The 23,877-nt window shown below is 48.7% G+C and overlaps 1 long non-coding RNA gene across 5 annotated transcripts in view; it reads right to left on the minus strand.

The window, feature by feature from the left end:
* Positions 1 to 543: 543 nt before the first annotated feature.
* Positions 544 to 23,877, minus strand: part of LOC109493129 — a 118,256-nt gene continuing 94,922 nt past the window's right edge. The window contains exons 1-6 of one of the 5 annotated variants that reach the window (XR_002147190.3): positions 10,692 to 13,644; positions 8,208 to 8,326; positions 7,330 to 7,647; positions 3,155 to 3,374; positions 2,853 to 3,054; positions 544 to 2,446 (exon numbers count right to left, since the gene is read on the minus strand). This is a non-coding gene — a long non-coding RNA (uncharacterized LOC109493129). Of the gene's footprint in view, positions 2,447 to 2,852; positions 3,055 to 3,154; positions 3,375 to 7,329; positions 8,327 to 8,599; positions 9,830 to 10,691; positions 13,645 to 14,791; positions 14,880 to 23,877 lie in introns of those variants that run through there. The other 4 variants (XR_002147189.3, XR_002737147.2, XR_002147188.3 and 1 more) reach the window with 4 other exon arrangements.

Genomic DNA, 23,877 nt, shown 5'->3' on the forward strand with positions numbered 1-23,877 from the left:
TCCCCTCTAATTACAGGTGTTGGTTTTCTTGTTTCCTGGGCGCTGGTTTCCAGAGCTATGGAATTGCTGATGGCAATTTGACATGGGAAAAGAATGAAAAGCTATCCCATGATGGGTGGAGGATAGAGTTTAGAGAAATAAATGAAACGTGTGATTAAGTCACGGAGAGCTACAGGGAGAATTCATGTTGCTTAACTCAGCAAAAAAGAGAAGAGTGTGTGCTCTGTGGTGTGGTGATTGGTGGCCATGTAACTTATGGGAAATAACGTAAAATCTACATGTTTATTTTGCGCATACGGGCAGGTAAATTGGAAGTTCTGGCAAATCCACAAGTTCCTAAGTTTTTTGCGGCTGTCTTGAGTACACGCGGGATATACGGACGTCCAACCTTCCCTTCCAATGAGTCTGGCAGCCAGCCGGGGGGGTGATGAGCAGGAACACAGCAGCAGGTGCGATGCTGTGAGAGGCCCCGACGCGCTCCCGGAAGGGGACGCTCAGCATCCTTGAAGAGAAGTGGAGACATCTCCCAAGTTTTGACTGTCAAAGGAAAACGTTTATTTAAGCCTCAGAGAAGGTGACAAGCATCCCATTAGGAAACCGGTGCCCCTACAACCAATATTCCACGTTAGAAAACAGAATACTGACTTCTAACATTTTGTTTGAAGAAATAGAGTCATTCGGGAATAACTACACCCAACACTGTTTCGTGTTTAGAAGCTATGGCATGCTCCGGCCAGGTGATTCTTCAGATCTGGGGAACAGGACAATTTTAACACGCATACAAGTGGTATCACCACTCAACAGGCCATTTTTGAAGCACCTGTGAATACTACGATCAGTATTGTATTTCTTTAAAAAAAGGCACCCAAACGACTCTCTCATTAAATATATTAGTTCCAGCGTTGCTGGGAACAAACATGAGGCTGGGATCAGCCCTGACTTCCCGGGTCCCCGTGAGCTGTGGCATCATTCCTGTGCAGCCGTGTCCCCAGCTGGCCCCCCTGAGAGCTGCGTCCCAAGAGCGGCAGGGCCAGGGCGGAGGCTGGGGCTGAGAACTCACCCACTGGCTGGCGGGTTGTGCTCCACGAAGCTCACTCACCCTGCACACTCGGAGGCGCCCTCTTCTCCATCGTCCTCTCTACCTGGTGGGGAGGGAGGCTGTCCTTCCTCACTCCCTGATGGAGGAGGAAGGTTTTGCTCCAGAGATGATGAGGCCGCCGGGGGCTCCAGGCTTCTGTCTGTGGGCTCCCTTGCACTGCTGTGTGCTCACAGATGCCAGAGCCCATCCACATGAGCAAACATCGGACACGCCTACCTTCACCCCACTTCCTGGTACTGAACCCCCCCCCCCAGCCTTCCAGCCCATCATCGGTGGATTCCTTCCGAAATCAGGCCCACCAAACTCTAACAGAGGCCCAAAACATGCCATTCTTTTTTTCTTTACCCGACGGGCTGATTTTTTTTATTTAATGGTGAAAGGCCAATACAAGATTATAGAAACTGGGCTGTATTTCCAAGGCTCACATTCTCTGAATTAATACTTAAAAAAAAATTCTTTTACCGTTTATTTATTTTTGAGAGACACAGCATGAGCAGGGCAGGGGCAGAGAGAGCAGGGGACCCAGAATCCGAAGCAGGCTCCAGGCTCCGAGCCGTCAGCCCAGAGCCCGACGCGGGGCTCGAACTCCCAAACCGGGAGATCATGACCTGAGCCGAAGTCGGACGCTCAACCGACTGAGCCACCCAGGCGCCCCTCTGAATTAATACTTTTTAACACACGACAATAATTTTTACGTGCTTGTGCTAGCTATGTATATAATTCTGCCACTTAGATATTGATTCACAGCGTATCAATAAAAGCGTTGCTGAATTTACTGTATGTTGCCTCACTGCTGGAAGTTCCTACACGGCACTCTTAAAAATCCATCTAAAAAATGAAACATGTAGCCAGACATCCGGATGGTTGCTCCCAACTTTCCATCCCAGGGTGAAGATATCTGCAAATACCCCAGATGTTTGCACACGGCCAGCACCACTAGCTGAAGTGGCCTGGGATTGCTCATGACACGTCTTCCCCGAGTCCCCCAGATTTCATCAACACGGCCACTGCCTTTCCGCCTAACTGCTCTTTATCGTGGTTTTCCTTCCTTTCTTTTCTTTCTTGTTCTTCTTTCTTTTGGAAACAAGATAGCAATCACCGTGGAAGAAAGATAAAACCTGAGTTTCTAAGTATAAAGGGCAAGTTTGGGGAAAGTGAAAGCAAGGCTATACAGCTTTAGAGAAAAAGGCTAAAGCCGATGGAGTGAAACAGTGGGTGAGTTCAGAAAATGCAAATAAATGGCTGTAAAATAGGGCTTGGCTGGCTTATCATTCACGAGGGTAGATCAACCGTATTTAAAGTGCAACGTTCCCTGGCTGTCTTCTTCTCTTTCTCATAGACCGGAGGCTGAAACAAAAAGGGGAGGGAGAGAAGGAGGGAGGGAGGAAGAGACGGAAGGAAGGGAAGGAGGGAGGAAGGGAGGAGGGAGGGAGGAAGGAAAGAAGAAGGGACGGAGGGAAGAGAGGAAGGAGTGAAGAAAGAGGAAGAATATATATAGGTCTGAGATCTCTGCTGCTTTAGAATGCTGCGGACGGACCCTGAGTTCGTTCATTCAGACAGAATCTTTCACAAAACCGGCCAGCGGTGTGTGGCAAAGGTGGGGGGCCGGTGCAGGGTGGTCCTTTCCCTCCCTCCCAAATGGCTCCTGCCATCACTTTGGATCGATCTTCCCCATAAGGCATAAATCCAGAAGGACAAAGAGAAAGGAGACTTCAGCAGCAAAAAAAAATTTGGAAGCTAAGCTAAACCATACCCCCACAGGGAAAGGCCGAGCCGCAATGGGTTTATTCCAAAGCGGCCCCCAAAGGTCCAGGAATCCGAGGCACCAGGTGTCTCTGGGGCAGCTGCACTCGCAGGGTCAACGACAGAGCTGGGCTCCGGAAGCTTGGTCCTGTCTAGGGCGTGCAGCTGGGAGGTGCGCTCTCCACGACGCGGGCAGAACAGGTGATTTCTTCCTGCAGAGGCCAAAACGGGAAGCTCAGGGCACCTGAAGGCGAGTATCACAGTTAACAGCAGCAGCCGTGGCCTCCCCAACCCCGAGGAGACAAGGCTTACCTCACCGGCCTGGTTCCAGAGTCACAGTGGCCAGACCACGCCTTCCCGGCAGGTGCTCACAAGCTCCACCCAGCGGCCAGGCCACGCCTTCCCGGCAGGTGCTCACAAGCTCCACCCCTGAGGAGTTTGACCCGCCAAGGGGGCGAGGCACGTAGAAACTGACCTGGGGGTTCTTCAGTGAAACAGTCCAGACCAGAAATTATTTTAATATAGGGGAGACCTGAAAAATAGATAAATGTCCCGTAGGAAAGCATTATGTGCTCAATTTTTTTTTTACTGTTTGAGAGAGAGAGAGAGAGCCCAAGCACGGGAGGGGCAGAGAGAGAGGGAGACGGAATCCAAAGCAGGCTCCAGGCTCTGAGCTGTCAGCACAGAGCCCAACGTGGGGCTCGAACCCGTGAACCTCGAGATCATGACCTGAGCCAACGTCCGACGCTTAACTGACTGAGCCACCCAGGCACCCCTCCTCAATTTTGAATGAAGGCTTCAATCCCTAGAATGTCCAGGCATTTTTAAGCGATAATCCCCATCACCCCAATTCTACTTAATATGGGTTGAACACTGTTTACGGAGACGTCAATGCTATGCAATATGAATCACCCAATAAACAGGTTTCTAGATGCAATAGAATAAAATATCGAAGGCTGTTCACCAATCAAAACCCTTATAAAACCTTGTAAAACCTCTGTCAAGAAAATGCACCAAACTCACTTTATGACCTGCTCTATTAGGTATCAAAATGTTTGCATATTTAAAGGCTTTCCTGGTAGAGAAAATCATTTCTTTTTCTTTATGGGTCATTTAGTTTTCTGCATGTTAAGTTAACAGGAGAAAAAAAAAAAGGCTGACATTTATTCTAATATGTTACTTGATATAAATATGTATGAGTCTCAAAGACATTCCTCCCAGGAAGGCAGGGTGTGTGAACTCAGAATGTTTGTTCCCTGCAGGCATCAGAAAAGGTTGTTGTAATATCTTCATAACCCACCCTTTCCCAAAAAGGTCAACCCGGAAGCCCCTGTGGGTAAAAATTCTAGTTCAACTGTTCTCTCTCAGGTTAGCCGGGTCTTAATCTCTTACCCCATTTTAGGAACCAAAGGACCATCTTAAAGGGTTGAAAAACATGTTAAAAGGTCACATGTGTAACTGTTAATGTCACTTTTTAAGACTGGGATCCTTTACAATCCATAAAAGCACTGATTTATTCTCTGATCTTTTGTACTTGGGCTGGAAAGGGAAGTGATGGTGGCATTTTGAACGTCCTCTAAGTGATGAGCGTTGGCCTCAAGACAGGCTCATGATTAAGATCTTGGGTTCTGGATTTGGAACCTGGGTATAAATCCTGGCCTCACCACCCTCTTGCTCTGTGACCCAGGGGGACTTACTTATATATCCACACCTTCTGTCTTCAGAGCAAGGGACCCTATGTGGCCTCCAGTCCTGTGAGATCCCAGGGTCTTTCCAGCTTTTTGTGAAAATAGACCTCGGGGCATAGATATCGTGGTGGATGCAAGTTCAGGCCGAGGTCAGTGTTCGAAGTTCCCTGCTCCTTCTGCTCTCCTAAGCTTACATGAGCCAAATTGAGTGATATTTGGGGATAACTGTATCTGAACAAATTGTTGAAATATCCCTTAGTCCCAGGACAAATTAAAAATGGCAGCCATTAGGGGCGCCTGGGTGGCTCAGTCGGTTGGGTGGCCGACTACAGCTCAGGTCATGATCTCTCGGTCTGTGAGTTCGAGCCCCGCATCGGGCTCAGTGCTGACAGCTCGGAGCCTGGAGCCTGCTTCGGATTCTGTGTCTCCCTCTCTCTGCCCTTCCCCCACTCACACTCTGTCTCTTTCTCTCAAAAATAAATACACGTTAAAAAAAAAGAAAGAGTAGGGGCGACTGGGTGGCTTAGTCGGTTAAGTGCCCAACTTCGGCTCAGGTTATGATCTCACAGTTCGTGAGTTCGAGCCCCGTGTTGGGCTCTGTGCTGACAGCTCGGAGCCTGGAGCCTGCTTCGAATTCTGTGTCTCCCTCTCTCTCTGCCCCTTCCCTGCTTGGTCTCTCTCTCTCTCTCTCTCTCTCTCTCTCTCTCAAAAATAATAAACATTAAATTTTTTTTTTTAATGGCAGCCATTAGCCTTACAGAGGGTCTGGTCAGACTGGTGTTTAGTCTCTCCCAATCTGCAGAATTTCAGTGTCCAGAAGATGGAAAAATGTATCTTTGGAGACTGACGTCTGTATGTCATAGAATTTGCTGATACGCATTCCACAGGAAAATAAAACTGGAATTGTATGAAAGATTAAATCTGTATTGTACTAATGAGCACTGTTTAATCCGTCATCGGCATGCATTTTCTCAATAGGCAAGGTTTTTACAACATTACAGAGGAAAGTAAAAAGAAACACCACCAAACGAGGCTGCGTTGCCTTTGGGAAATGGTCAAGCCAATGGCCATCCTCAGCTGAAAGGCTGTGTGTCACCTGCCAGGCTGTTCACGGGCAGGACCGGATGGATAGAGTTAGATTTGGAAATTTATCGCCACGGACTCCCTGAAAGGAACCTCCCCACTCTTGCCACATGGTGACCTCGTCTCCCGGTCACAAATGATGGGTCCAGAATAAACACCTGACTTCAGCCAGGCCAATGAGATTCTCTCTCCTTCAAAGTCCATCCATCAGTTTCCCGGCTTAGTTTGTACCAAGGACCCCGAAGCCAGGAGGCAGCTGAGAAATCCTAACAGACAAAATGGAATGCCAGCACCCAAAAAAAAAAAAGGACAACATTAACAGTAATGGCCCAGACTCCTTCAACATACGCCACATCCCTGACCCCCGTTCTACTGCGCTTCAAACATTGGTCGATTTAAGCCTCCCAACAACCTGCCATGTAGGTATTTTTAGAACCATTTGACACATGAGGGAACTGAGGCACGATCTGGAAAGGAAAACACCAGAGAAAGAACAAATAATAGATGCCATTTGGTCCCAGAGAAAGAGAACGATTAATCAGCTGCTAACGATCCAAGGTCTCCGCGGGATGAAATTGATACAATCATGCTTGGCGTCTGGACAGTGTTCCGGGCGGTTGTCCCTGGAAGGCAGATCCTCGCCCCCTCCACCCCCCCAACCCCCCCACCGCAGGCTGAGAGGGGGTTTGGTGGGGGGCTCCAAGCCCTCTGGCCACACGCGGGGCTCTGTGAAATGCTCTCCGCCTCCCACCCCTGCAGGTCCTGAGGAAGGCGGCTGACTCACACCCTGGGGGGGGGGGAGGGGGGGATGCCCATCCCCCTCCCCAGCTGGGCACAGGGCAGAATTTACACCGCACGGCCCTTCCTGTGTGTCTGCCGCGCGAATGCCTCGCCTCACTGCATCTGGGAAGTCTGCCTTTGAGCCTTCCCTGCACATCCTGTTTATTTCGCCAGGGCCTTAGCGCCACCTCCCCGCTTCCTGGAAACCGACCTAACGCCATCCAGACAAGATGTCACGAAGGTGTCACTTGAATTAACTGTGATCCCGGAGCTCTAAAGGTTGAGAAATCTTGCTGCCGAAGGCGATTTCCTCGAACAGCTCCATAAAGTGGAGAGCGGGATGGATAGTTGGCCGTAAAAGGGCCAAGCGGCAGGTTGAGGGATGCAGGGGAACGATGCCTGAGGGGGCCCCGAGATCTTACGCCACAGGGAGGGAGGGATTTCTTGGGGACCAAGTGGCTCCCCCAAAGTCCATCTTGCTGAAGAAGTATGTCTCGAGCAAAGCCCTCTGGAGGGCAGCAGGGGCGACACTGACCAAACTTCCAGTGTTTTACTGAATCTGTGCACCGACCGTTTACTGCGAGGCACAGGTCTGGGCACGCGGACGTGGCGGGGAGCAGTGGACACAAACAGTCCTGTCTCCACGGAGCCTCCAGTTGAGAGAAGACGGAAACGCCAGTAAAGCGGCAAAACAGACTGTACGTCAGATGGACAAATACAGACAGATACAGCCGGGAGGGGGATTGGGATTTTTGCGGGTGTAGACTGAAACTTGAAATGACGTAGCTTAGGAAATGCTTCCCTAAGAAGGTGATCTTTGAACACCTGGCGGGTAGAAACACAGAAAGGGCAACTAATAAATATGATCACGAAAAAAATACTAAAGATGATCATGAAAACAGCAATAATACCCGTGAACATCTGTATAGTACTTACTCTACACCAGGATGCGTCCTCATAGCTTATCTCAGTGATTTTTCACGTACAGGTGAATAAACCCACGGGCAGAGAGTTAAGAAGCTCGTCCAAGGTCATCCGGGTGTTGCCCCCGCCGGTCTGGCCCTGGTGTCCGGGCTCCCAGCACCGTGGCCGATGGCTGGCGGTCCCCCGGGTCATACTGTAGGGAGTGCATGCGATTGTGTGGCCCCGGCCTCATGTAGACAGGGCTCCCTTCGCCGCAGTGGCTCGGAAAGTCATTTCCTTCTTGCCCTCCACAGTGGGACAGGTGACAGGCATAGGACCCGCGTCTCAGGGCTGCGGGGGAGCCAACAGGAACAAGAGGTAGAAAGCTCTGGAAGGAGTTGGGGACACGTGGTAACTGCTCACTAAAGAACGTCAGCGTGATGATCGTTACCTTTCAGTTGGGGGGCGGGTTGTGGGGGAAATAATCAGAGCCAACACGGACCGCCACCTCCGGGGAGGCTTCCATGATGACTTTCCTACGCTTCTTATTTGGTCGGCATAAGGCTGTCCCTCCAGGGCAGAGACACGGGCCCTCCTGTCCCCAATCTCCACTGGGGACTGACGGGAGGTCCAAATGGGAGGAAGAGTTAAGGAGCGTGGCGTCCTGGGGCCACTGTGTGGCTCTGATCACAGGCAGGAGAAGGCGGGGGTTCGGGGCGTTGATATTGGAGACAGCATTCGGATTCCTCCAGCTCCCTCCGCGAGGAGGACGCATACGTCCTCCGGCTTGAAAGTCCAGCACGAAGCCCTGTGGCCTCTGGGCGGACTCGCTTGGTAAATAACCCACAGAAAGAAAATGTTCGCCTACAGCGGGGCCGGCAGGCAGAGAGAGGAAAGCTGGAGAGGCTCACCTTTAGTGTGAACAGTGCGGGACCGTGAGGACATGTGTTATGCTCCCCGGGAAAACCCACTTTCTTTCACCTGTCTGCATACACTCGTGAGTAGTCCCGGATCTCCCCAGCAGCAGCCTCTGAAAAGACAGCCAACGTTATTGACTGGGAAACTCCAAGCCCAACCACCAACAGGCACAATCGAGGGAGGAAGTGGCTCGTGCAAGGACCCGCTGGCGTGGCCAGCCTGAACGACGGAGAAGCAGCCGCCTCTCCACGACGCACAGGGGGGTTGGGGCGACCTGTCAGCCCGTTTTTTCTCTAACTGACATGCTCCGCTTTCTGTTCTTTGTGACTTCTAGGAGCGGGGTATGTCATTTGAGCCGACTGCCTGGACGCATTTCCCTCTTTACCTCTCTCTGGGGCAATATTCTGAGTGAATCGCAACCCGATGGCCAGCTGGGTCCTTCGTCGCCGAATGAGTGTGCTTATACGGATGTGAGACGGCTCCGCTGGGATGCCTCCTCTCTGCGCTGTCGCGGAGGCGGAGAGAAACAGCATCGGTTGTGCTCTTCGTGTTCAGCAAACGGCCTCGCAGCGGCCCCCGGGCACACATGTGGGTCCAGGCTAGTGTCCCAGCCTCCCAGCCTCCCAGCCTCCGTGCAATTCTGACCCACGGGCTTTGGACGTGTCCCACGGGACCCGTGAGCTATCTGCCTGTGCCGATCCAGCAGCACGCACGCACGAATCTAGGATGATCGGGATAGCCAGATTCAGGCATTCGGGACAGCTGGTTTACCGGCCGTGCTGTGATGTGCCCCCCCCCCCGGGGTCCCCTCTGCCGTTGGCAGTCGTGGTGGCTTTGCACCGGTGGGGCGTCTTGCCGTCGGAGTTAAACACAACTGAGCCAATCAATACGCTTATTGTTCTGGGCCCAAGTGTCTCCAACTCATAACATTGCTTTTGCTTCTATTAAACGAGGGTGTTATGAGTTCGCACGGCCCTGCCCGGGCAGGATGCCCCCGGCACTGCGGGAAGACGGAGGAAGTAAGAGCCACGTTCTCGGAGCACTCCCTTGACGTGCCTTTTCATTTCGCCAGTCACACCCCAGCAGCGCCGCGAATGTCACGCACTTCTGCGAAGCTCCATAACCCATCCGATAAATGGCAGGAGGCGCCTCCCCTCAGCCCTTCTCGCTTAGGATCTTCTCGAACACGTTTCTCCCCCAACTCTTCGCGCCGCGAATCCGCTCAAGCACAAACCTTTAAGAATCTGAAACTCACCGGGAGCCGTCCTTCGTTGGCGGCCCAGCAACCGCTGGCTCTGGCGGTTTCCACTCTGTCAGTTTAATCTGGACGTGAATGCAGGTGTTTGCTGCGACCGCCACTAAAATAAAACTGTAAACCTCTCCAAACAGACTTGGAGAGCCCGCCCGCGGAGCGCGTTCACGCCGCCGCTGGCTCGCTTCGTGTTTTTCTGGCCCGGCAGCTGGGCGCAGGGGAGGCCACGAGGCCGCTCACCTCCTTTCATCGGAAAGGAAAGCAGCCACAGCTGGGTCTTGAACCCATGCACACGAGATCATGACCTGAGCCAAAGTTGGACGCTCAACCGGCCGAGCCACCCAGGGGTCCCTATATTTTAATTTTTATATTTATCATTATATTTATTATCTTGTATTTATGTATTTAAAATATAGATATGTAGGGGCGCCTGGGTGGCACAGTCGGTTAAGCGTCCGACTTCAGCCAGGTCACGATCTCGCGGTCCGTGAGTTCGAGCCCCACGTCGGGCTCTGGGCTGATGGCTCAGAGCCTGGAGCCTGTTTCTGATTCTGTGTCTCCCTCTCTCTCCGCCCCTCCCCCGTTCATGCTCTGTCTCTCTCTGTCCCAAAAATAAATAAACGTTGAAAAAAAATTGTTTTTAAATATAGATATGTAAAATAAATATAATCATTTTTCTTTTATCAGAGTCCCTGCCCCCCCCCACCACCAATTTCTAATCCAGAGAATTTTTCCCTAGATTCTGCTTCTTAGAGATAAATCTTGAGCAGTTTCTAGGAGAGTTGGAATTTGTATTGATTAAGGGAAGCCCATGCTGGTGGTAGGCACAACAGGATAATCAGGGGAGATATCCATGAATAAGAGGCTAAATGTATTTAGCTGTAAGTAACCAACTCAGCATTCAGCAAACAGGTCCTCTAGCCATAGGGATACTTGGTAATGTTTCACTAAGGGGTCTAGAGGTGAACTCAGGATTGGTTCAGAATGCTGGAGATGTCAGCAAGGTCCAAGACTCTTTCCTTTTGTTGTTGTTTTTAAGTTTATTTATTTATTTAGTAATCTCTACACCCAACATGGGGCTTAAACTCATGACTCTGACATCAAGAGTTGTGTTCTCTTCCGACTTAGCCAGCCAGGCATCCGGTTCCAAGGCTTTTTTTTTTTTTTTTTTTTTGTACTCCCGTTTTCCATCATGGGCATATTGGTTTACTCAGAAGATGTGTACCTCATAGGATCAGGATGGCTGCCACAGCTCCAGGCATCAAGTCCTCATATCTCAATCTTAGGCATCAAGTTCCACAGGGCACGGTGTCTGCTGGGAGAAGAGAGAACCCCTGCAGGCATCCAGCGGTATCAGAAACAAAGTGGGGAGTGCACACTTTTGAGGTCTCACCTGATGCGCCAGACGGCCTGCAGGATGCCAAAACTGAAGCTTCAGTAACTGACATTTAATGCCACGGTTGACAACATGGCTCTCTTCCGGTACCCGCCGGGCCGTCCTAATCACATCAGAGTCTCCGTTTGCTACTCCTGAGTCTCTAACATCAGCCTGACATTTATTACCCTCCCTCACCCACGGAGAGGAAGCAGGACTCTGACTTCAAGTCTTAGGTGGACATTAGCACCTAAATACAACGGTTTGCTGTGTATGATGCATAACTGCCTTCCTCTTACAGCAAGTGATCGTGGTTTCCCATTTGCAATGAAGACGTCCTTTCCGTACGAAATATATGTGCTTAGGTTCAATAAACGTGTCTGAGGATAATTTTAAGTAGCACTGCTATGATTATACGTTGCATTACGGCAAATGTTCCATCACAGTAAATAAGGCAAAAGTCATCTATGTGGCACAAAATGCTGAAAATCAGGAAAAGTCTGCCATCGTCGGGCAGAGTGTGAGAGGGAGCACAGGAGCAGAAGGCTCTTGGAGCACCGCGGGATTTAGTCAAGAAAACCAAAATCAAGGGGCGTCCCTTCCCAGGCAACATCAGCGGGAATCCGAGGTCTTTGCCAGGACTGTGTTTACGCCCACACCACCCTGTTACCTCACAAACAGCCACGACAAAGGCTCCTGTCGCGATGAATTTCATTGACGAACATTTGCTACTCCATGGGGAAACCCTGTTTCCGAAAACAAGCTGATGATTAACAATATATCGATTTCTTGACTTGAACTTCAGCGCTAACATACCAGAGGAGTCCACGAGCTTGTGGGTGTCTGTGTGTGCGTGTGTGTGTGTGTGGACACATTTAAGTACGAAACCACAGTTTACTAAAGTCACGGGGAGTAGAGCGATACTTCATACCCTCCGAAACTTTCCGTTTTGACCTAAACATTTCATACGAGCTTGTCATCATGAAAAGTATCAATTCTCTTCGCTCCGTATTACAACAGCGTTCCCCGGAGCGTGGGGACTCCCCACGGGTGGGGTGCTGTGTGACTTCACGCGATCCCCACGTGGGACTCTAGAACTTAGAATCACCTGGTGAGAAATCCGATTTCCTTTTCAATTCTCTTTCAATCCCTTCCATTACAACAAAGGGGGAAAAATGTCATTTTGAGAACAGAACCCTTTACATTTGCTAATACCCACTTGAACCTGGAGAGAGACCGGGCCTTGAGCCCAAAACCTTTTGCAGGAGTCAGAATCTAACTAGAAAAGTGCGTGTCTACAGCAGATACCTTTTGTTTTACTAGTTATCGGAGTCCCGACCAAAAGTACCATAATAATAGAGATTTTTAATTCCTCATGCGAGGAAGGCCGGGGGCAGGGGGTGCAGGGCCACTCCGGGCTTTTTCAGCAGCTAGAAAATGTCAGAGACCTTGGGCATTTCCACTGGCCTTTCCTGACCGACTGCGTAATGAGTGACTTCAAGCCCAAAACCCTCAGACATTAGCCTTGGGAACATGATGAGTCAGGTGGTTAAGGTCGTTTATCTGGGAGCTCTCCTCGCTGGCTCTGAGCCCCCTGTCTCGGGGCCCAGGACTGTATCTCATGCTGACCTTGGTCCCATCACAGGCAAAGCGGGGAGTGGAGTCAATATGGCTCAGACTGACCAAGATTCTGCGATCCAGGCAGGGTCAAGGCTTCCTCGTGACCCCCGGGCCGACAGAGCTGTGTTTATCTTGCCCGTTGTCCTGTCCCCACCGAAAACACACTGACTCCGTCCCAGAGAGCACAGAACCTCTTCTGTCCCCAGAGCCCTCCTGGGCACCGCACTCTGGACCTGTCGTTGCTGTTAGTATGGAAAGTGCAGCGCAAACGAAGGCATCCCCAGGACAAAACGCAGGGCTGGCTCCTGACCCAGGACAGGCTGTGCACAGCTTGAGAGCCAGGACAGACAATTTCTCACTGCTCCCGGCCCGACACTCCTGTAAAAGAGGAGGAGTTTTTCTGAAGAACTGACCGGTGTGGGTGGGTCTGAGCGTGACTGAGTGTAGGTGGCCCTCAGCATGGAGTCTCACGTCTTTGTTTTTCAAAGTAAACTCCAGTAAGGACTCTCAAGTCCACCTAAACCTCTTCCCCGCTGGATAATTTAGGGGAAGTTTTTTTTAAGATTGTTACAATTTGAATCACAAAATTGCAAAAAGAAACGTGACTTCACTGCGCATCACAATGACTAAGATCCCTCTAATGAGGCTGAACAGCATTGGAGAACAGCCCTTTTAATGATGAGGTAATGACGGTAATGAATCCTCATTATCCTTTTGGTCAGTAGAAATGGGGGCTTGTTTTCATGTGTATTTTCCTTTAAGGTATAACGTGCCCGTTTTTTTACTCAGTTGGTACCATTCACTCGGATTGGCTTACCAGGCGTTTTGTTGAACTTCATAACATGACTCCATGAATTCTCAGGAATTTAATGTGGGAGGCACCTTAACTCATAGGCCGATGACATCCTGAGCAACAGGCAGGCGATTATATTTTAAGAGAAACGCACGTAGCCAGCTCGCAGGCTGCCGTCAGTGAGCCCCAGGTGTGCCCCAAGCTTTGTGCTGAAACTCGCGGCCATGACAGCAATCACGAGAGGGGCTCCACTTGACAGATGGGATCTCAAAGGACCTCGGCTCCGGAGGTCGCGCTAACCGCGCCGCAACCAGCCGTGCTGATGGATGAGCGCTTATCTGAACCGGACAGTGGTTCGAGCCTGCGGTTTCGGGACCGCGTGAAACACCACCGCGCCCTTCCCCCCCCCCCCCCCCCCGCCGACCCCAGTGCGTCTTCCCCCGCCTCCTCGTGGGGATGAGATTGGTGGGGTTGGCACCCGCTTTCAGGCAGAGCTGACCGGGGAGTGGGGGGGAAAGCGTCTCCACGCCAGGCAACCTGAGGTTTCCTCTGATTTGCATCCGTGAGAACAGCCCCAGCCCTCCCTCCGGCCAAAGCACTTCGTGGATGGCACCGGGGTGGCGCGGAGTCACCCGTGGGCTTCGGCACAGCCGTGCAGCCTCGCTCTCCATTTGGCATCTTGCTGCGGTCAGTGCAATGGTCAGTAATGACCTGGGAGTCTGCGGGCTTCAGTGCTGACCACGGATGTCTCAGGAAGGTTGGGCGAGTTTACACCTGCTGGGTCTCCCCACTCACCACGGAAACACCAACTGCAGTCCGACCTTCCCCAAGGGCCCTGGAAACGTCACAGGAAGTGTGTGTGCAGTGCACTTTAAAAATTCCAAGTAGCTGCAAGATTTGAACAGACACTTCCTGCGGACCTGGGGTTGTGAGGCCCGCCCACCCAGGGAGGGCAGAGGCCAAATTCAGCCTTGTTGTGACCTCTGGGGGCCAGGGACAGCCGGGGACGGCCGGGAACATCTGGGGACAGCCTAGAACAGAGAAGAAAACGCAGCTCACGATTCTGACATCGTGATGCTGTTCCTAACACACATCTCTTCACATCTCCCTGCAAATCCACGCGGTATCTGACACACTGAACATAAATGTGGAGCCTGTGAACAGAACACGACTTCTCTCCCGGCCCCGTGAAACGCATTGACGGGGATAACTTCCTTCCCGCTCCGGCACCGAAGGCCCAGCAGCCCTCCATGGCCTTTATGTTCACAATTACAGCGTAGACCCAACTTGGGTTCATTTAGATGCTGATCGTCGTCCCCGTGCAACTTAAACTTCAGGGGAAGAAGGCAGAGTCCGTTGCAGCTTAATTTCCCACCGATTACACTAGAAACAGGACAGAAGACAAGAACAAAACAAACAAAAGCAAATAGCAGAGAACTCTGGGCACTGAACACATGTCACTGTTCACCCCATCACTGCAGGGCCCCGCCAGGCCCTCGCCCGGGGAGTCACAGCCTTGTCCGGGACGGCAACTCACAAACAGCCGTGGTCGCTGGGCCTCCAGCCTCTCCAGCCTCCTCCAGCCCCGGTAGAACGCTTTCCTGCAGTGACCTGCATTTGGCAGCCTGGGGAAAAGATGAAACCACAATGCAGGGAGTTCGGTCCAAGGGAAGACGGGAGATGGGAAGAACCGGGAGGGGGGGGGTGTCAGTCCCCTTCCTGCCTCTCCCCCACGGGCCACTCTGAGCCATGGCTTCCCCCGGCATCCCCTCCGGGAGGCCCTGCCCGCCGGGGGAGCACAACAGAGCAGCTCACGTGCCTCCTGCTGCTGGCGGGGGCCCTGCGCGGGCATCAGGGAGCAGGACTGGGTGTGGGGCACACAGCACAGCACCTGGCGCTCAGGCCAGGACCACGGGGAGGAGCGCGAGGCAAGCTGCAAAATGTAAAAGGAACAAAAAAAAAAAACACCTTGCAGTGGAGATAAATAATATTTTAAGGCGATATTTTTTAATGGCAATGTTTTTCAATCACCAAAATTGGCCCAAACATATCTATGAGGGACAAAGTATCAAAGGGTTAAACAAAGGCAGAGAGGGACCCTGCCCCTGCCCCATCCGCCCCCACCCACCCCACCCTCCCCCAGGTCATACTCGTCCCCACACAAGCCCAAACACAGCAGGCTGGGGCTGAGCTGGAGTCCGTAGGACGCACACACACACACGCACACACACGCACCCGGCACGCACTCCCACATGCAAACCCATCTGTGAGTCAGATTCCGCTCAGGAAGAAGAATGTGAACTTTCCATTAGAGCAAATAATGGGTTTGCACAGTTAATCACCCTGAATATTATTCCATTATCCACTCATAATTAGACCTGGCTACTGATCTAATTACCCAGGTCTCGGATCTCACCTTGAGCTGTGGAAGCCATTCTGCCATTCCCAATGTGCCGTGACACTCTTCCTGGCAGTGAGGAGAAAGCCACTAGAACTGGGAGACCTGAATCAGCCTAAAAGACCCGAGGGGGACCTGCAGATGGCAGGGAGCCCTTACTTTCTATCAAACCCTAAGTAATCACAGTACGTCGTCACATGCTGAGCATTGGCCAAAATTAGAAATAGTGGGTTGATTCCCTGAAAAACGGAAAAGCTTATTTGTCGCTCAAAGATAGGGAGTTATTTACAGTATTAAATTCATCATCTTTTTGTATGCTGTGGTTTTAAATTTTTTTAATGTTTAGTTATTTTTGAGAGAGAGAGAGAGAGAGAGAGAGAGTGTGGAGAGGGGAGGAGCAGAGAGGGAGGGAGACACAGAATCCGAAGCAGGCTCCGGGCTCCAAGCTGTCCGCACAGAGCCCGACGCGGGGCTCGAACTCACAGACCGCGAGATCATGACCTGAGCCAAAGGCGGACGCTTAACCGACTGAGCCACCCAGGCACCCCAGAAGATAATTTCTTAAATGCAAATCCTTGTCACCATACATGTTAACATGCCATGTTCTTTTTCAGCATCAATTTTTTTTTTTAGTGATCTTGTTTCCTGCTTACGGTGAGCGTCGTAGGATCATGCTTGCATTCTGTGTTTTAAAAACTACGTACAGGTAGTTGTACTGTTTATTGAAACATTCTTCCAACACCACAACTCCTGATGACTAACGAAGTAGTTTCTGATCACTGAGTGTCAGGAGACCGCGTGGCAGGGTGGAGGGAGCGAGGGGTTTCTGCTCGATGCCTGAGCTGTCGTGAATAAGGGAAATGAGTGGGGAAGCAGCAAAGTGGGGATTTCAACAGCATCATCTGCGATGCCTTTTCTAAATTTACGCCCAGTGACATTTACCCCTTTCAGTGCATCGTTCTGTGAGGTGTGACAACTGCATTGTCTTAGAGGACCACTACCCACAATCCAGCATGAGAACGTCTGTCCGCCTGAGTACTGGCACACAGATGCTAATGTTGACGTCCCCAAAGTGGAAACAACCCAACAGGTGGATGGACAAAAACTGCTATGTTCACGTAACAGACGACCACACAGCGATGGACAGAAGCACACTGTTCACGTGCACAATGTGTGTGAATCTCAGGCTCGTTAATTACACCGGATGAGAACAATTTTTAAAAAATATTTTATTCTATCGTTCAGTTTATATAAAATTCGAGACAAATCGTATCCAGTGTTTGCTTGGGGATGGAGTATGAGAAGGATAAGGTGCATGATGAAACATTTGAGGGTGCTGGGATGGATATGTGCACTGTATCGAAGGTTTTGCGGATGCATACGTACACCAAAACCTCAGATCTTACGCTGAAAAATATGCAACTTATTGTGTGGCTATCAAAACTCAGTAAAGCAGTCAAAGCAAGAGAATGAAGGAAGGGACCATAACAACAAACAATATAGAGACACAACCAAAAAGCTGTTTTAGAATGTTCCACCCAAAAACAGCAGAAAATAATTTTATTTTCAAAAGCACATGAGATATTTGTCAATTTCTATCATAATCTTGACCACGTGACAAATGTAGACATATTTTACTGAAGTCACGTAAAGTGTGTTCTCTATGATAGAATGAACTAACGTCAATAATAGAGTGACATGTGAATAATCCTCGAATACAGAATTATTTATTAATTAGTTAATTATTAATTAATATTAATTAATTTATTAATTATTAAAATTAAAATTGTTAATGTTTTTATTTATTTTTGAAGGACAGAGAGAGACAGAGCATGAGCGGGAGAGGAACAGAGAGAGAGGGAGACACAGAAGCAGAAGCAGGCTCCAGGCTCCGAGCTGTCGACACAGAGCCCGACACGGGGCTCGAACCCACAAACCGCAAGATCATGACCTGAGCCGAAGTCGGATGCTTAACCGACTGAGCCACCCAGGCACCCCTCGAATACAGAACTTAAACGGTAAACTTCTAATTGGCTGATGGGTTAAATAGTAAGTCTCAGAGAAAATTAGAAACTAGTTTCCTAATATTTTTAGTTGAATCTGCCTTTTTAAGATAATCTGATGATCTCTGGCTTCTATTTTGGGAGCTTAGAGTGTCTACATGAATTTCAACAATAGCCAAATTATGGAAAGGGCCCAAATGTCCATCAACTGATGAATGGATAAGAAGATGTGGTTTATATATACAATGGAATACTACTTGGCAATGAGAAAGAATTAAATATGGCCTTTTGTAGCAATGTGGATGGACCTGGAAGGTATTATGCTGAGTGAAATAAGTCAGCCAGAGAAAGACAGATATTGTATGTTTTCACTCACATGTGCATCTTGAGAAACTTAACAGAAGACCATGGGGGAGGAGAGGGGAAAAAAAATTTTTACGGGGGGTGGGGAGGGGGGAGGCAAACCACAAGAGACTCTTAAATACAGAGAACAAACTGCGGGTGGATGGGGGGCGGCGGGGGAGAGGGGAAAATGGGGGATGGGCATTGAGGAGGGCACTTGTGGGGATGAGCACTGGGTGTCGTATGTAAGCGATGATGATTCCTGATGGTCTTAACCTCTTTGGGCAACTGCAGGTTTCCACCTGGTGTCGTTGTCCTCTGCTTGTAAGACTTTGTGGGGTTTTTTGTGGTATATTTCTGGTGAAGCAAAGTTTCACCTTTGCCCTGGAAGATGTTTTCATTGTGAAAAAAATTCTAGGTTGACAGTTGTTTTTTGCTTCCTTTCCCTGCCTTAAAGATGCTGTTCCACTCTCTTTTAGCCCCTCTTGTGTCCAGCCAAAAATCTGCTGTGACTTCTGTGTCCTTCCGCATGAAAAGCATCCTTTTGGTTTAGGATTTCTCTTCATCAGAAAGTTCATTCTTTGCCGCAATTCGATTATGACCTGTCTTAGTCTAGTTTCTTCAGGATTTCTCTTGCACGGGCCCATTGAACCCTTCAGTTCTCTAGGTTATGGGGCTGTTTTGTTCTTTCTTTTCTTTTTTTTTTTTTTCTCTTCTAAAATCAGATTGGTAAATACTAACTAACTACTTTGGGCTATAATTTCTACAACCTTTTTAAAAAAAAAGTTAGAAACTTAGAAACTATTTTCCTAATTTCCTATTTTCCTAATATTTTTAGTTGAATCTGCCTTTTGAAGAAAATCTGATGATCTCTGGCTTTTATTTTGGGAGCTTAGTGTCTACGTGAATTTCAACAATAGCCAAATTATGGCTATTGGAATATAGGGAATATATTCCAATATATTGGAATAAGGGCATATATTCCCTTTTTGGGGCCCCTCGATGGCTCAGTTGGTTAAGTGACCTGATTTTGGCTCAGGTCATGATCTCACAGTTCATGAGTTCGAGCCCCAAGTCGCGCTCTGTGCTGACAGCTTGGAGCCTGGATCCCGCTGCAGATTCTGTGTCTCCCTCTCTCTCTGCCCCTCCCCTGCTCTCGCTCTGTCTCTCTCTCTCTCTCTCTCTCAAAATAAATAAAACATTTTAAAAATATTCCCTTTTCTCTCTCCTTTGTTGTAGGGCCTCCAATTATATGTATGCTTGGCCACTTGAGAATTTCTCGCTGTTAACTAAGGCTCTGTATTGTTTTCAGATGTCTTCCCTCTTAGGGTTCCATTTTTGAACAGTTTGTATTGATATAGCTTCACTTTCATTAATCTTGTATTCTCCCTCAACATCTCTGTCAAACCCTGCCTGATGTATTTTTCATCTCAGATACTGTTACTTTCATACCTCAGATGTGATCTGAAAAACAAAAGTAATTTTACTTAATATGTTCCATTTTTCTTATAGTTTCTTCGTTGTATGTAATAAAGTTACAATGATTGTTTTACTATCTCTGTCTACTAATTCTGTCATTTTGAGTCTGTTTTAAATTATTGATTTTTTTTCATTTCTTCAAATCTACATTCTATTATCCTGTTTCTTGGCTAGACCTGAAATTCTGAGGATGTATTTTTAATCATTTTATTATTGTCACATCTTTTGTGCTGACAACTCAGTCAATTTACCAAGAATCACTTCAAAAGTCACCAGGTCCGCTCCAATCACATCAGAATGCCAGACGGTACTCGGTTGGAAATAATAATGTCTATCGCAAGTGCTCTGTGAAGTCCTCTTGGAATAATAACACAGCGTCTCCAAATATTTTGGATGGCCCGCTACGTTAGTGAAAAAGTTGTGTAGCGTTCCCGAGAGAGTGATGATAGTTATTAGTACCATCCACTCTTCCCTGGGGAGAAACATGATGAAATGCTAATTCCCGACACCCTCTGTTTATGCAGCAACACGTGATTACTCCTGCCCTATTAATCGTGAGCAGGTGGTATGGGTGTCGTAAGGTGGGGGGGCCCATGGCGGGAAGCTAGCAGACATAACGTCGACGGCACGTGGTTAACCACCACCACCCAGCCTACCATGGGTTTCATCTCCCACAACCTGCCCCTTTGGGACGGCATGGATTTCTTCTTGTTCTGCTAACCCAGCAGCCATGCTCCCCACTTAGGACCTTTGAAATCTTTCTTCCTTCTCTCCAGAGCAGTCCTTTCATCCAGACATCCTCCGGCTTATCAGTTCACTTCTTCGAGGTCCATGCTCAAATGCCAGTTTATCCGTGAGGTTTCCTGATCATTCCCTCTTCAGTGATTGTGTCTTCACTGCAAGGAACCTTCCCTGTACTGTCCTCTCCTTTGTTTCCCTTCATATTTAGCCGCACCTGACCTCAAACACTTACTTGTTAATCGTTGACATGGTTTTCCTCCCCTACATGTGTGCACACACGTAACTATATAAACTCCTGAGGGATGGATCTTTCCCAACATGTCCTGATTCCTGGAAAAAGGACCGTCACATAGTAGGGACTCAATACCTGGCTGTTGTAAGAAGGAAGGAGAGCATAAATTAATGAACATCTAATACAGAGACTCAACTCACGCCCCAGTGACTGAGCCGACCTCCCTTCCTCTCCCTCTGCTGCCTCCAGAAAAGACACGAACATCGTATTTTATCACCTCCTTTGACTATCAGTTGCCTTTCTTTTTTTTAAACAATTTTTTTAACGTTTTTATTTATTTTTGAGCATGAACGGGGGAGGGGCAGAGAGAGAGGGAGACACAGAATCGGAAGCAGGCTCCAGGCTCTGAGCCATCAGCCCAGAGCCCGACACGGGGCTTGAACTCACAGACCGCGAGATGGTGACCTGAGCTGAAGTCGGACGCTGAACCGACTGAGCCACCCAGGCACCCCTCAGTTGCCTTTCTAAGAACACTTCTCCCCAGAAAGCTGAATGAAAGTAAGGGGGCTGCAGTCTCCGTGAGAAGCTGGGGGATGGGGTTACCACAGCAATGGATTCCCTACAAGCAATTTCAACAGCAAACTGTCGATTTTGCCGCCCGTCTTCTGTCAGCCTGCAGTGTCTTGACCCATTTTATACCATTTTATACGTACAGATACTGTCCTTGGTGATGTCAGTTCAGGGCTCTTACTCTGCTGCACAAAGAAAGCTGTGTGTGAGTTGTGCCCAGGGTCACCTTTTTCGGCAGACCCAGGAGTATTTTGTGGCTGGACTCTTGCCAAACGGTGAGGACACTGGGGTTACAAATAACACCACCTTGAAATATATATATATATATATATATATATATATATATATATATATGTATATGTGATATATCTGCATCAATCAGTAAGTCAATTTTTGGATATAGACACGCAGATCTAGACATACATGACATATAGGGAGATACAGACGATTTATAGATCCAGATGCTGATGCAGACGTAGATATTACCAGGTCATTCTTTCTACAGCATTTTGATCTTGATGGATTTGATAAAGAGAATAATTTATTGAGAAAGAGTACTTACTTCCTTTTCAAAGGTTGTCAGAAGTGACAGAACTACACGGGCAGAAGCCCCCAGGTCTAACCACGTGTGCCCCTCCCAGCGCTACCCCTCATAAAATAAATCTGGGCTTGGGGTGGCCCCAGGGCACTTGTCTCGATCAGGAAACAAGAAGATTGTGGAGGGCGACGGCTGCGGTCTAGTTGCTGCAGTAAAAAGGCATCAAGACGCAGAGCCCCTGTCACTCTGTCCCTTCCTCAGATTCTCATCCACCAGGGGCGAGTGTGGGTGGAAAGACACGGAGGCCTGGCCCCCACTCGGCTTCTTGGAAGGAGGTAGGTGTGCAATCAAGTTCTCATCCACGGCTTGAAAGGACAGCTCCCTTTCTGTGCATTATTTTATCGCTCCCTAGGTAACCCTGTTCAAAGTACTCTCATCTGGCCTACTTTTAAAAAATTAGATGTCCTTCAAATCGCTTTTAATCTGTAGAATTGCTCTCCACCCTTTAAATTCCCTTAAATTGATCTGTTGAAGAATCTAAACTTCGTGACCTATGGTATTTCCCAGACCTGCAGTCTGCCTTTTCTCTTTTTTTATATTTCCCGAAGCCTGGCACCTGGGGAAGACTCGGGTTTCCTGTATTTGGAGTAAGTATAGTTCATGTTTAGCAAAATTCAAGGTGCAAGTTTACCTGCTTTTTAATCTCAGCAACCAATGATGCTTAATGGCTAAATTTATTCACTCATAGCAAGCTATGAGATGGGTATGTAATATATATGTGCTAATATACAATAATAAATATGGCGTAAGAACGTATTTATAGGTTTGCAAATAAAATATAGAGTATATAAATAGTATACACTACTTAGCATAGCTATATATTGATATATAATCTACCTTATTCTATTTCATATCATTATTATATAAATGTGTTACCTGTTATATATTATGTTAAAGTTAAATATAACATAGAACAATGGGGCATCTGGGTGGCTCGGTCGGTTGAGCATCCGACGTCAGCTCAGGTGACGCACGATCTCGCGGTGCGTGAATTTGAGCCTCGCGTCAGGTTCACTGCTGTCAGTGCAGAGCCGAATTCAGATCCTCTGTCTCCCTCTCTCTCTCTCTCTGCCCCTCCCCTGCTCTCCCTCCCCAAAATAAACATCTTTAAAAAATGAAACATAACAAGAGGATTTCAGCAAGTGTCACATGATGAGAAGGAAATAAAGCCAGATGACAGGATAACGTGACCAGTGGTAGTCAGTGGTGCTACCTGGGAAGCCCTTAGGATTCGTGGCATCTGGCTTGAGGACTCAACGGCATTGTGGACCGGCGCTGCAAAGCTCAGGAAGAAGCTGCTCCAGGCAAATAAAACTGCAAACAAAGGGGCGCCTGGGTGGCACAGTCGGTTAAGCATCCGACTTCAGCCAGGTCACGATCTCGCGGTCCGGGAGTTCGAGCCCCGCGTCGGGCTCTGGGCTGATGGCTCGGGGCCTGGAGCCTGTTTCCGATTCTGTGTCTCCCTCTCTCTCTGCCCCTCCCCCGTTCATGCTCTGTCTCTCTCTGTCCCAAAAATAAATAAAAAACGTTGAAAACTGCAAACAAAGAGATTCCAGGAGTTGGCATGTCCCCAAATAAAACGGAAAACAGACGCTGACGAAAGAGGCCAGTGTAGTTAAAACACAGTAAGAAGGCAAGACAGAATTTCATGGTAGGTGACATTTTGTCTGGCCGCGGGGTGATGGCCTCGCAGGTCACACCCGCTGTATTTCAAACACCGTAAATGCCTCAAGCCACAGAGTCAGCCTGAAATGAAGCCTGCCCTACCGGGGCACACTCGGATTTAAAGATGTTCCTACTGCAACATGCCTTCCAGCGTTCCAGCAGATTCCCCGCATTGCGCACATGAAATCTGTATAACTTTCCACCGTCCGTTTAAAATACTGCTCTTTTGCAGAAAAGATAGTGCGTACTATTTTATCCGGGGCTGATCTTACAGGGGAAGTAGTCTGCTGAGTTTAAGAACCATTGATGCTACGTCTACAGAGAGAATCAAGAGTAGAATTATTAGCAGAGCGGAGGGAAAAAAAAACCCGTCCCCGTTACGAGAAAATTCCAGATGAATTTGCCCACGTGTTTCCTGCTCTTGGCGTCTTCAGCGTAGTCCTAGCATCCTGCACGTAAAATGCAAAGACGCCTTCCACATGTTTGTGTGTTGCTAAAGATGCTATTCATTCCTGAAAGGAAAAGAAGAGGAAAAGAAAGAAAAGAAAAGAAAAGAAAAGAAAAGAAAAGAAAAGAAGAGAAAAGAAAGGAAAGA

Source organism: Felis catus, chromosome D3 (genome assembly GCF_018350175.1).
Source record: "Felis catus isolate Fca126 chromosome D3, F.catus_Fca126_mat1.0, whole genome shotgun sequence".
NCBI classification, from domain to species: Eukaryota; Metazoa; Chordata; class Mammalia; order Carnivora; family Felidae; genus Felis; species Felis catus.